The 13,010-nt window shown below is 46.4% G+C and overlaps 1 protein-coding gene across 1 annotated transcript in view; it reads right to left on the reverse strand.

Moving 5' to 3' along the window:
• The window catches only part of LTBP4 (latent transforming growth factor beta binding protein 4), a 1,311,633-nt gene that overhangs the window by 730,305 nt on the left and 568,318 nt on the right, over positions 1–13,010 (reverse strand). The gene's annotated exons all lie outside the window — the stretch shown is intronic.

Consider the following 13,010-nt stretch of genomic DNA (forward strand, 5'->3'; position numbering starts at 1 on the left):
GATTTAACTCTACACCACTTCCCCGAGTAAGCCATGGACTACTTGTCTTCACTACCCAGAGGGTCAGGTGCTAAAAGAGCAGAATTGGTGCTCAGTTTTGGGCTCAGTGGTAAGGTTAAACCGAAGGATGCTAGCGGTAAAATGCTTTATAACAATATGAGCTCAGTAGCCATTGTCTGCCTGGGGGACTCCTGAAAAAGTTCCCACAACTTTTGACCACTGCACTTATTTTTTTTGTTTTCACAAATTAAGCACTGAGAATACATCCATTTGGGCTCATTATCCTCAGACTGTCCTGCAGAACATCTGTTCTAAACTATAATAGTGTTATAATGCATCTCTTAAAAAACACCTAAATAAATAAACTGTTAATCTCGACTAAATAAGATTTAAATAATGAGGCAGCTTTAGAAAGGGAAAATATATGTTGTCCTTACTGTATTTAATTCTCTTGTACATAAGCCAAAGAATGTATCTTTTCTTCATGTGCTGCTGGCTACGTTTCTCTCAACACATTAAACAGACAACAGCATCAAATTGTGGATGTTACATAAATAATAAGAACCTGGCTCCGCATTTAAAAGCTGGGACCCAAGGAGGAGGAGAAGAAGGCTGGGAATTGAAAAATGTGTTTTTTGGCCTCCAGCGATTAATAGGGCTTAAACTCAGCTGCAAGGAGGGATTTCCCTGCCGGCCCACACCTGTTTTTTTTAAACTTTTCTCCTCTTGGAGTGATAACCTCTTAAGTGCACTTGAGGTTTGTCATGGGAATCCTGACCAGAGCTAGAAAGGATGTGCCGAGGCAATGGGCGGTGGGAAGCACCAGCTATAGCAGCATGTGCCAGGTGATAGTTCACATTTTTTATAGCCCTTTTTAGGGTCTCGTGTTAGAGCATGTGCTAGCACATGCATCTCACTCGCAAGACACTCTTGTATACAGAAAAGGGCTTGGAACCCGCCAATTGCTTACCATTTGTTGGCTTGTGTGGCACTCTTCTCTACAGGCTCGTAATTCGTCAAGGCAGGCCTGACATCATTTCCGTTTTTCTCTGTGGCGCAGAGACCGAGAATGATTGATTCAATGTAATCAGTGCCCGTCAACTGCTCCCAACATGACTGAGGTGCTATTTTGTTCTTTTTAATTTTTGGTGCCCTTGAAACAGAAGGCGTGTGACTGGCAAAAACATACTAAGCAGGACAAACAAAATCGCTAAGATTTATTTCCTATAGTACCTTTCTTTTATTTTGCCAAGTCTTCTTTGCACTCATGTTTACTACTGTTTTTGATTGTGGGCGCTGTTCTCAAAAGATGAGGATTTTGTTATTGCAAAGTGGCATTGCTTCTTTCGTATGTGTAATTTATGAAATTATACTTTAACACATGACATAATCATGCAGTACACCCCAATCCAACCCACTCCAATCCGCACAAATCCACTTCACCTTACTCAATCTGCCCCACTCAATCCAGTCCACCCCAGACCAATCCAATCCACCCCTCTCCAATCCAAATCACTCACTCTATCCAATCCACTCCAATTAACCACACTCCAATCCTCCCAACCCACATCTAATCCAAAACAGTCTGCCCCAGTCCAATCAAATCAATCTACCCCACTCCAGTCTGTCCCACTCCAATCCAAAACAATCTGCCTCACTCCAATCCAAAACAATCTGCCCTACTCCAATTCAAAACATTCTTCCCCACTCCAATCCAAAACAATATGCCCCACTCCAATCCAAAACAATCTGCCCCACTCCAAGCTGCCCCACTTCAATCTTCCCCACTCCAATCCAAATCAATGTTCTCCACTCCAATCTGCCCCACTTCAATCTGCCACACTCCAGTCCGTCCCACCCCAATCCGCCCTACCCAATCCAAAACAATCTGCTGTCTCCAATCCACCCCACTCCAACCTGCCCCTCTCCAATCCAAAACAATCTGCCCCACTCCATTCCATCCTACTCAAATCTGCTCCACTCCAATCCAAAACAATCTGCCCCACTGTAATCTACTTCACTCCAGTCTGCCTCACTCCAGTCCACCTCACTCCAGTCCGACCCACTCCAATCCAAAACAGTCTGCCCCACTCTAATCTGTCCCACTCCAATCGGACCCACTCCAATCCAAAACAATCTGCCCCACTCCAATACACCCAACTCCAATTTGCCTCACTCCAATCCAAGCCACCTCATCCCAATCCACCCACTCCACCCAATTCACTCCAATTCACCCCACTCCAATCCACCATACTGCAATCCAACCCATCCCACTCCCTCCCCAATCCACCCCACTCTAATCCAATCCACCACAAATCCCCCCCATTCCATTAAAAAATAATATTCCCAACTCCAATCCAAAACACTCCACGTCACTCCAATGTGTCCAACTTCATTCCACCCCACTCCAATTCAAGCCACTTCATCCCAATCCAATCCACCCCACTCAAAATCCACCCTAATCCAGCCAAATCCAATATACCCCTCTCCAATCCACCCACCCCATTCCAACCCAGTCTACCCCACCCCACTCCAACCCACCCTAATCCAGTCCACATCAATCCAATCCACCCCAATCCAATCTACCTTAATCCAAGCAAATCCACCCCACTGCAATCCAATCTACTCCACTCCAATCGATTCCATCCTACCCAAACCACTCCAATACAATCCACCACACTTCGATTTCACCTCACGTCATTCCACCCCGCTCCATTCCACTGCACTCCATTCCATTCCACCCCACCCCACCACCTCATCCCACTGCACCCCACTCCAATCCAATCCATCCCACCCCACCTCACTCCACCCCACCCCACTCCAATCCACCCTACCTCACCCCAAAGCAATCCACCCCACCCCATTCCAATCCACCCCACTCTACTCCAATCCACCCCTCTCTACCTCAGTCCAATCCACCCCACCCCACCCCAGTTAAGTCAACCTCACTCATTCCAATGCATCCAGCCCACCACACTCCAATCCAATCCACCCCACCCCAGTCCAATCCACACCATGCCAATCCACCTACAGTCCAGTCCACCCAACTCCCTACCAATCCACTGTATTTATGGTTAGAGACTAGTATTTCATTAGGCAAATTGCAAGTGTTTAGTGCAACTGTCAGTGGTAATTCTAGTGTTGATTAGAGAGGCCTTGCTATTATATTCCATTGGTATTTCAGTATCATTGTGAGGATAGGTCGGATGAGAACTCCAATTTGGGTTGAATGCCTCTGAACTGAATGTCTTTCTTGTATTGCGTGCTTCTCTTTAAACTTCTATAGCTCTCGCCCATGCTTAAAAATGATAGATGTATTATCGTTCTGGGCCCTAACCAAGGATCGTAGCATTCTGTCTTCTATACGCACCAATTTCATCGAAGGACAATGGTAGGAGGTCAGGTACAGGGAAGTAGATGGGTAAGGGACACAGATAAGGAGGAATGGGAAAGACAGTGATCGAGAGATAGCGCAGGAGGAAGAGGTGAGTGAAGGATGAGAAAAGGGGCCAAAACATCTAAGGAGAAAGAAGGGAGTGGGCAGGATGGGAAGAGAGAAATATAATAAAGGTAGAGAAAGTCAAGTGACGAGGTAAAGGGATGTACCCTAAAAAAGCAGATGGGGTGAGGAGGGTGTAGGATAAATAAAATGGAAGGAACAGAAGGTAGAACAGCACCTCCCATTTGACAGCCTATTAAAAAATAACATGTTTACCAAAAAGGATATTTGGACAACAAGATTAATTCGAATCTACTAATATATTGATTTTTTTCATGGAGACTTTTTTGCACTGCCATTTTATCCGGTAAGTCATGTCCCCATTTTTGAGAACACACAGAATTGTCCAATCCATATGTGCCTCCCTTGACATGTGACAGCTTAATAAAAAAAATGCCCATCCCCAGCCTCATCATTGCTTAATGGCCGAAAACTCTCCTGACTTCCTTGTGGCACTGAAGTGTCATTGCACCTAAATAAGGAAACGCCAATTCATCAACACTGAACAGCACAACCCATGTCATTGACCATGTCATGAGTGATGCAATATGTGAGGTCATAAGCAGTGCATCGCGGGGGCGTAAGCTATAACTAGCTCAGGTAACTGTAACTGCTGAATTTATATGGTTTTGTCAGAGTGAACTCTGAGCCTAACCATATTGTCCCTGTAACCTTTGTTTTTTTCAGTGAATTCATATGTTTTTTTTTAAATTCTCTTTCCTAACTATAACGTCCATGTGACTTTTGTTTTTTTAAGTGAATTTCTATGTTTTTTAACTAGTAGTCATGTTTGCAGAGTGGTGGAGGAAGGGGGCATGGCCTCTAAAGACCTTTCACCACTCCTGCAGTGTGGGACTTACTGAAGGTAACGGGAGGGGTTCCTGGGCACCAAGGACCATCAGCACCCATGGGAACTTCATACCCCAACCAGTAGTGCACCATGAGGCATGTTTGCAAAGTGGTGAAGAAAGGGGGCAGGGCGTCCAATGACCTCTCATCAATCCCATTGTGTAGGACTTACTGGATGTAACAGGAGGGGTTCCTGGACCCCAAGGACCCTCAGCATCCAAGGGGACTTCATTCCTCATCCAGTAGTACACCAGGAGGCACGTTGGTAGAGTGATGGAGAAAGGGGGTGGGGCCTCCGATAACCTCTCCGGAATCTTTCTGAGTGGGACTTACTGGAGGCAACAGGAGGGCAGTTGGCCCCAAGGACCATCAGGAGCCAAGGGGACTTCATCCCCCAACCAGTAGTGCACCTGGAGGTGCGTCTGCAAAGTCGTGGAAAAACGGGGTGGGCCTTCTGCGACTTCCCAGTATGTCAGTTTCTTCCTTTTAAAAATATTTTATATGGGGAGGGGGGACGTGTGACCCCCCCTTCCCAGGGATGATTTCGGCCCTGGGGATCCCATCCCTCAGGGTCAGGTGTTTTTGGAATGGGGGAGGCTGTGTAAACCCCCTGCCGAGCCAATTTCGGCCCAGGGGCCATGTCTTTTAAAATATATATATAGATTTGTTCGAATAGGGGAAGAGGGCCACGTGACCCTCTCCCCAGGCAGATGTAAACCCAGGGGACCCCATCCCCTGGGGCCCAGCCTATTTGCACTAAGGAAAGGGACTGTGGGGCTCCCCTTCCAGGGCAAATATTGGCTCCGGGGACCACAACCCCCGGGGCCCGGCCATAGATTACTAATATACAAAACTGGGGTGGGTACCCCTTGGCCCCCCTCCCCGGGACGATTTTGGCCCCAGGGACCTTATCCCCCAGGGGCCCTACTTTTTTCTAATGGTGTTGGGGGGGCGTGTGTCCCCTCCCAGGGCCAAATTTGACCCCAGAGAGCCCACCCCCCCAAGGCCTGCTGATTTGTTGTGAGTTGTCTTGCTAGCACTGATCAGTAAGAAATCCTTGGAACACTGACCCGAGGACGCCATCCCATATTTATACAACTTCATTTGCCTTTTGCAATGATCTAGGAGCGACATACAATCTACTTCCCCTTTCCATCAGACCCACGCCAACCTCCAGTTTGTGAACCCGTTACACAGGAGATTCAAGGTGTATTCCTTTGCTACTTCACACTCTTTCTAAATATACTTACTTTGTCCCAAACCTACAGAACAAACTTTCACGCACCATTCCTGCACCACTTCTATGGAGTGAAGGACTTGATTGTTCTGTTTGTCGAGTTAAACCTTAATGAAGGTTCAGAAAGTGCATAGGGGAGCTAACAGCAGGGATGCGCTCTTCCTTCAGCATCCCAGCACTGCATTTAATTAAGTGGCCAGCAGGGCTGAGGAATAGGGAGGTTTCAGTCTGAAGCTAGCTGCCCCTCAACTTGTTCACCACCCGGAAAGGCATGCTTTCCCAGGCAAACAGGTATTATCAGAAATTATAAGTGTCTCATCCTTGGTAACACAGCTTAAGCAGAAGGGCTGTCAAAACTGGATCAGGTATTATTTATCATAAGAGGTGAAGCAAGCTAAGTGTATTTAAATGGTGCAAAGGGTAATCAGATTATGAACAAACCAGAGTCAACTCGAATCATTTTTGAGCCTGCGTACGCATATGCAAATTTATGCATATTGCTTGTACACCTTTCTAATCATTTGACAATTTCCAGAGATGTCACAGAGTGCCAAACACCATCCTGTCTCTGATAAAGTCTGCTTAGATCAGGCCTAGAGATCCCATACTTTCTGATCTCTTGCCCAATATTTAGCCATGCGCAGTCAATATTGCTTCCTAATACAGTGTCATTTACCTGCCTTCAGCAACACCAGGGGGGCGTGGGATATCAACACAGGTCTGAGGCAACATAGATAGTGTTAAGTAACCCTTGGTGAGTAACTCCGCTCTGCCAGCGAAATTTGCGGAGATTTGTCTAGTCCTTGCTCTGTGGCAAAAGCGGTGGAGGCAAAAAACTCCTTCTCTGTGGTGGAGCGGAGTTATCCACTCCCTCCCGCCTCCCAAAGTCTTTAAAAATGTATAAGAAGGCACTTACCTGGTGTCTGCCGCCTCCCCTGCCTGGCCACATGCATCAGACGTACAACGTAGTGTTTTTTTTAATTACAGAAGGGGACGCGAGGAGCAGGGCGGAGAGCAGCCAGGCAGGGGAGGCAGCAGACAACAGGTAAGTGGCTTCTTTTTTATATTTTTAAAGACTTTGCGAGGGGGTGGAAGCGTAACATATTTCCACAGAGGTTTTTTAAAACTCTGTGGAAATACGCGTAAAGGCACTATGCCCGCTACGCCCAGGGTTAGTGTTAAGTAGCTGACGCATTTCCTACACCATTTTTGGCTGACAGGGATAAAGAGAACTCTGGAAATAAGAGGCATAGAGCAGGGAGTGTGTAAGTTTTTTTTTTCTTTTTTAAATTGTAGTAAGCTTCCAGTACATGCATGAACATGTTGTTCTTTTTTAGAGGATGTTAGGTTGCTAGCATATCAATTTTTTGGTCGAGTCGATTCTGAGTGGCGCATGCGCTGCTCTGTGAGGCATGCTGTATTCAGGTAGGGACTTGAAGCTCTGTCCACTCTCCACCCATATTTTTCATTGGCTTGCGTCATTGTCCACAGTAAGCTATGGCTGTTCATTGGTCTATAGGCTTAGAAGTCCCTTCTTAGTACCGGTTTGTCTCATTTTGTAACCTCCTATGACGACACCCCGTGTTACGTCTGTTGTAACTCGGTAGGCTGTAATTACAGCCCCAAAGCACTATTTTCTCAAATAGCTTTGTCTTGCCTCTTGTTGCAGGAAGGATACACTCTCTCCTACCCCTTTTTAAAAAACATTTTATAGGACGGGTGCTGGCATTTCCAATGCAATAGGTCTTGCATTTTCAAGAGTTTAAGCTATTGTCATTGCAAATGACAATGCCTTTTATTTATCTGTTTTAAATACTACAACACATACATGTAAGGCATTGTCATTTACAATGACAATAGCTCAAACTCTCGTAAACGCAAGACCTATTGCATTGCAAATGATTGTTCGTTTAAGGGAATTAGACCTTAACATGATTGTAGCACTGGAGCAGGTAGAGTGTTCAGGTGTGAGCAGGGACATCATATGGGTATATTCTAGTTTGTCAGGCTTAGAGCATTAGCTTTCAGGGGACATACAACTTTTCTCACCAAGGTTGCGGGCTAGGTGGTCAAGCGGCAATACATCACCATATAGGCAGTATTTAATTTATTGTGTTTGGTGTGGTGCATGTTGGCAGCTGATGACACATGGCGGAGGACAAAAAAAAGTCCTTTCTTATATTTTTTTCAGTGTGGCCGATGAAAAAGCATGGCAGTGTGGGGAAATGTTGTTGAAGGGTCAAAGGACAGTGACGCTATTTGGTGTGGAACTAGGCATGTATTTGTTTTGGGATAAAGCAGCACTATTGTGATAGCATGGTAGGTTGGTCTGAAGACCCTTCTGGGCATATTTGTGGGTGGATGCCTAGAGTAGCTTATATTTAATGGGAGGGTAAATGGGGGATTTAGGAGTAGTATACTGAGTTTTTATTTATAAAGTTTTTCAAGATCCCGAACAAATGCAATATCGACATCAAGTAAGAATACAAAACAGGAATAATCGCATAATTACAGGACAAATGGTTTAAGGAGAGAGACCAGATTTCTGACTCCAAGGCAGACCTGTTCATCACTAAAACCAAAGTAGAAGAGAACACGTCCTGATGCTCCACACAGCATCTCACCTAGACACAAAATCCTGCAGCAAACCTGCCCCAAGAAGAATTTAAGAGTAATAGCAGTTATTTCCAGTAACAATTTACTGGCCAAAGCCTTCAAGAATGTGACCGGAAATTCAAATCACATCTTGTCTGCTGCCCCCCTCATCTGCCTTCTCCGAAACATTGTGGTGGGGAGGATCTGAGACCATAATTGTGTACATATTATTTTCAAGTTTCGACTAGGCTACTTATGGGCCGATTAGGATGGCGGTGAATCCGCATCCTCCGGGCCGGCGGAAGCCACCGCCGGCCTGGAGGATGCGGATTCACCGCCGCGGCCACAGAAAACACCCACCGTCAGATTAGGATGGCAGTGGGATTGCGGTGGGACCAGCGGCGGACGGTAGGTCCGTCCGCCGCTGATCCGCGGGGTGTGGAGGGCTATTTGGTGGCGGTGTCTGCAGGACACCGTCAGCCAAATTACGATGTGCATTGAAACATGCTTTTCCACGGCGGCATTTCTGCTGTGGAAAAGCATGTGGTCTTTGGTGTTTGGGGGCCCGTTACAGGCCCCCAGGGTGTCGGGGTGGGGGTGCACATGGGGGGTACCTATGGTACCCCCCAGCATTTACATGCACATAGCGACAGGCACCGCACGGTGCCTGCTGCTTTGTGCATGTAAATGTAAAACATGCATTTTTAACCTTGTGGCGGGTGTTGCCGCAAGGTTAAAGATACGGGATGTGACCGCCAGGGTGGCGGTCACATCCTAATTGGACCGGAGGGACCGCCGCTGCCTCTGCGGACAGTCCCTCCACCTCGGGGGTGGAGGACGGATGCAGGTCTGTCCGCCATCCTAATAGGCCCCTTAGTTTGGGAGGTTTTCTGACTGTAAGTGCATTCATGCCAACATTTAGAACATGAAAGGCTTAAATGTCAATCAGTTGCTTTGCAGAGTTTATATTGCTGCCTCTCTGTCCACTGTAGGCCAAGAGACACAGGGGCAGATTTACAAGCACCTTGCACCCCTTTTACGCCGCCTTTGCGCCACTTTTGTGAAGCAGCGGCGGCGCAAAAGATGCGCCATGGTGCGGGGTACTTACAACATGACGCATCTGGGAGATGCATCACGTAGTAAAGCCCTGTGCCGGAAGGAGGCGTTCCTGCGTGGGGGGGTGTTCCGGCACAGGAACGCCTCCTAAAAGTGGCTGAATGAAATCTACAGGATTTCACTCAGTCACTTTTGGGCCCATGCTGCGTCAAAACCCTGCGCCTGCTTGAAGCACGCGTAAGGATTGACGCAGCATTGTAAGAATAGGGCACCCCAGAGCGACGCAACTCCAGCAATGCGCCGCTTTTACGGCACAGATGCGTCACGCTTCTGTACCGTTTTTGCCTCATGGTGCGCCGCATTGTAAATGCGGCGCATCCATGGTGGCGGAGGCATGGCGCACAATAACTGGCGCATCCCTGCTGATATGCAGGGATGCGCCAGGTATTGTAAATCTGCCCCACAGTTTAGACCCTCCTGTGAAATGCGAGCAGCTGTTGTAAATCAGCGCATTTGTTTTTGGACAATGAATACAATTTTTTTCAGGAGCTGCATACTGTGCTAATTGCCAAGTAAAATGGATCAGTCTATAAAGCAGAATTCACAATATACTGATTATTTTAAGGCATAATTTGACCCAGGTCATTTTCCTTGATGAATAACTATAAATAAACTGGGCATATGTACATAAAACATACAACTGCAGAGCATCAAATGTCAGTGCGTTTTTCCCTTGAAAATGTCATGGAGGGACAGGACTCCTCATGGCCGCTGTTGTAATGCCCTTTTAAACAAAGGAATGTTGCACAGTCAGATCTCAGAAGCTCTCCAGGAGCACCTACTTCTCGTAGCTCCTAGTTCATAAAGCGTCCATCAACAACTCCTGCCACTTTTCAGCTACCCGTTCCTAATGCCTTTTTCACACATACAATATATATTGTATTCAGTCAGCCTAGCAGCCAATCAGAACTCTCACAAAATCAGCACCACATATGCAAATGGCGCATGTCCATCCAGCGGGTTGGGGGGAGGGTTTGGTGGGGGTCGGGTGCTAGTGTGTCAAGCACTGCGGCTGCTTTTGTTACAGGGGGCTGATATTGCAGCAGTTCTGCAAAACCACCCCCAGTAACAAAACCACCCCCCACGGGTCAAAAAACAGTCCCCACCCTTCCGGCCCACAGGGAAAATGCCTGGTGCCCGCTACGGCCAGTCTGGCCCTGGTCAGAACCATCTGAGCTATAGTCCCAGTTGTGGAGGAAATACACCCTTCCAATACCATTTCCTATGCTTTGCCTAGCCAAAACTCACAAGGATCCTACATACTGAATGTTAACAGTGCACATCGACAGCCATGCAATGCATTGGGTTTCTTTTAGAGAATGAAAACATTTCCCCTTGGCAACGCCCACTTCAGGGAAGTGTTACTTTATGATGCAAAGTCTAGTCTAGCTATCTTAGTAGATAAGGGTTTGCGTCAAAACCTATGGGTGTTTGAGCTCATCCGATATGCCTTTGATGCAAAATACTGCAAAGTGATGCAAAGCAGTGCAAGTTGCTTCCTGCGCTAAGTAAAGTGCATTTTTCCAGCACAAAATACCTTTTGCCCTGGAAAGTAAATACCAATGCCTCGCACTGAGTCACTTTGTAATGGTGCAAAGGATTAGTAAATCTGAATCACAAAGTAGTGCTCCCACAGCAAAAACCCCTTTGACGCCCCCAACAGCTCTGAAAAAACATGTCCACTAAAATGATGTTTTAACACCTTCGCAGCGGCGGCAATTCCGCTGCAGCGCTAGGGGGAGGGGAGGCCGCGCAGCGCTCCCATGCTCGTGACGGAACCGCTCCGTTCACGAGCCTCGGGCGCACTGTGCTTGTGACGGAGCGGTTCCGTCACGGCCCCGCCCACTCAATAGAACGCGCAGGCGCGCAGGTGCGTCAAGCAGGCCGTGACGGAACCGCTCCGTCACCAGCACAGCGCGACCGAGGCTGATGACGGAGTGGTTCCGTCACCAGCATGGAAGGGGTTAAAACCTTCAGCAGTTATCCCTTTTCTAAGCACTTTCATTTTGATAGCTATTTGAACCAAAATACAGTGCGAGAATGTACTTTTTTCAGGCACACATAATGTAGCCTAGTTGAGAGGTTGGAATTATGGCCCAGGATTCCTGATTAGCAGTTAGCTGATTATACACTATGCAGTCCTTAATTTGTAAAACAATAAGTGACAGGGCCCTCGTCAGGGGGCCACTGCAGCTGTCACCACCCAGTGCTCCTGCCCGCGCTGCCAATGAGAAGCAACACAACTACTGACCTTCACACTCCTACAAGTGTTACAATTCAGACTGGTCCATGCCCACAGAACTATAAGAATGGCTTGGGCCGCATGCATTAGCAATTTTATTGTATATGTTATTTATAAACAACTGTGGCAGACTCCTATAAATTCCAGTGTTGACATATAAGTGCCAATGCCAAGCACCTAAAACCACCGGCTCAAATTAAGCACTGATTTCACTTAAATACGAATAGAAAAGATATTCAGATATCTAAACCCAAAAACAAAGATAACATATTCTTGCTAAATATTCATAAGGAGGGTCAGTAGCTGCCTTGTCAGGAAGGGGACCATTAACTGAAAGGCTATCAGAACTTGGTAAAAGCAGAGATACAAAATGCCGGAATAGAATTGAAGAGCCGTCTTTCCAGCATAAAGACACATCTGGCTTTGGAGAGGCTCTTGGAGTGGCCAGCATGTGTTTCCCTTGATAACATAAGCAACAGCTGTTAGGCAGCCACAGTTCTAAAGATGTAGTCGGACAGAGTGCTTGCTGAACTAGATAATGAACAGCAAGCCTTTCCGTTTCAGCAGAAGGTAAAGATAAAAGTTCAAAACATGCTTTGCTACTGAAATGTTGACTAACAAAGGCAGGGAAGAAACACACTTACTTAAATCCCATGCTGCCATGAAGTAAATTCACAAGGGTTATTTGGAGGCACAAACTTGGCTTTGTAATTATTTTTCCTGCCCAATACCAGAGCATCCTAGATAAGTACCCTAGACAAGCGTTTTAAAATACATATTATCTTTTGCTGGGCTATAAAAGCATGGATTTGGAACAGAGGAATTCAACAGATTGCTTGGGAACTTATTTCAAAGGCACAAACACAAGAGTTAAACAAGTTGCAGCCATATCTCACCCTTTCATCCGAACTCTGGACCATGCAGTTGTTTATATTTCTAGGACTGTTTACTTTACTCATATGCTTAAGCTTATGTGCAGACATTCTTATGTGTGCATATGCTCGTAGATTGTTGTAGCGCTTTGAAACTGCAATTTGAAATAAATTATCTACAAGCAAACATCTATTTAGATCCATCTTGAAGTTAAGTTTATATATATATATATATATATATATATATATATATATATATATATATTACCTACTGGCGGTCGCCAGTAGGTAGTTATAGTTAGGATCGTTTTCAATAGGAAATCCGCAACATTCTATTGGGAATAACTTTGGCGCCGAATGAGGGATCTGCCTGTAATTTTCCTTAACTTTGCCTCGCTGCGCTCCGCTCCTTCCCTGACAGTTTCGGGGGGATCCGTCAAGCGGGGGCCGAGATAAAAGGTGGGTCCCAAAACGTGTTTTCCCCATGTTAATTTCCATAGGGCGGTTGGACTCACTTTTAGCCCGAACGGCTGAATGGATTTCCACCAAACTTGGCAAAATTGTAGGGACTGGTACCCCGATGTGCCTTTGCTATGTCTC

This window comes from Lissotriton helveticus, chromosome 9, assembly GCF_964261635.1.
Source record: "Lissotriton helveticus chromosome 9, aLisHel1.1, whole genome shotgun sequence".
Lineage (NCBI taxonomy): Eukaryota > Metazoa > Chordata > Amphibia > Caudata > Salamandridae > Lissotriton > Lissotriton helveticus.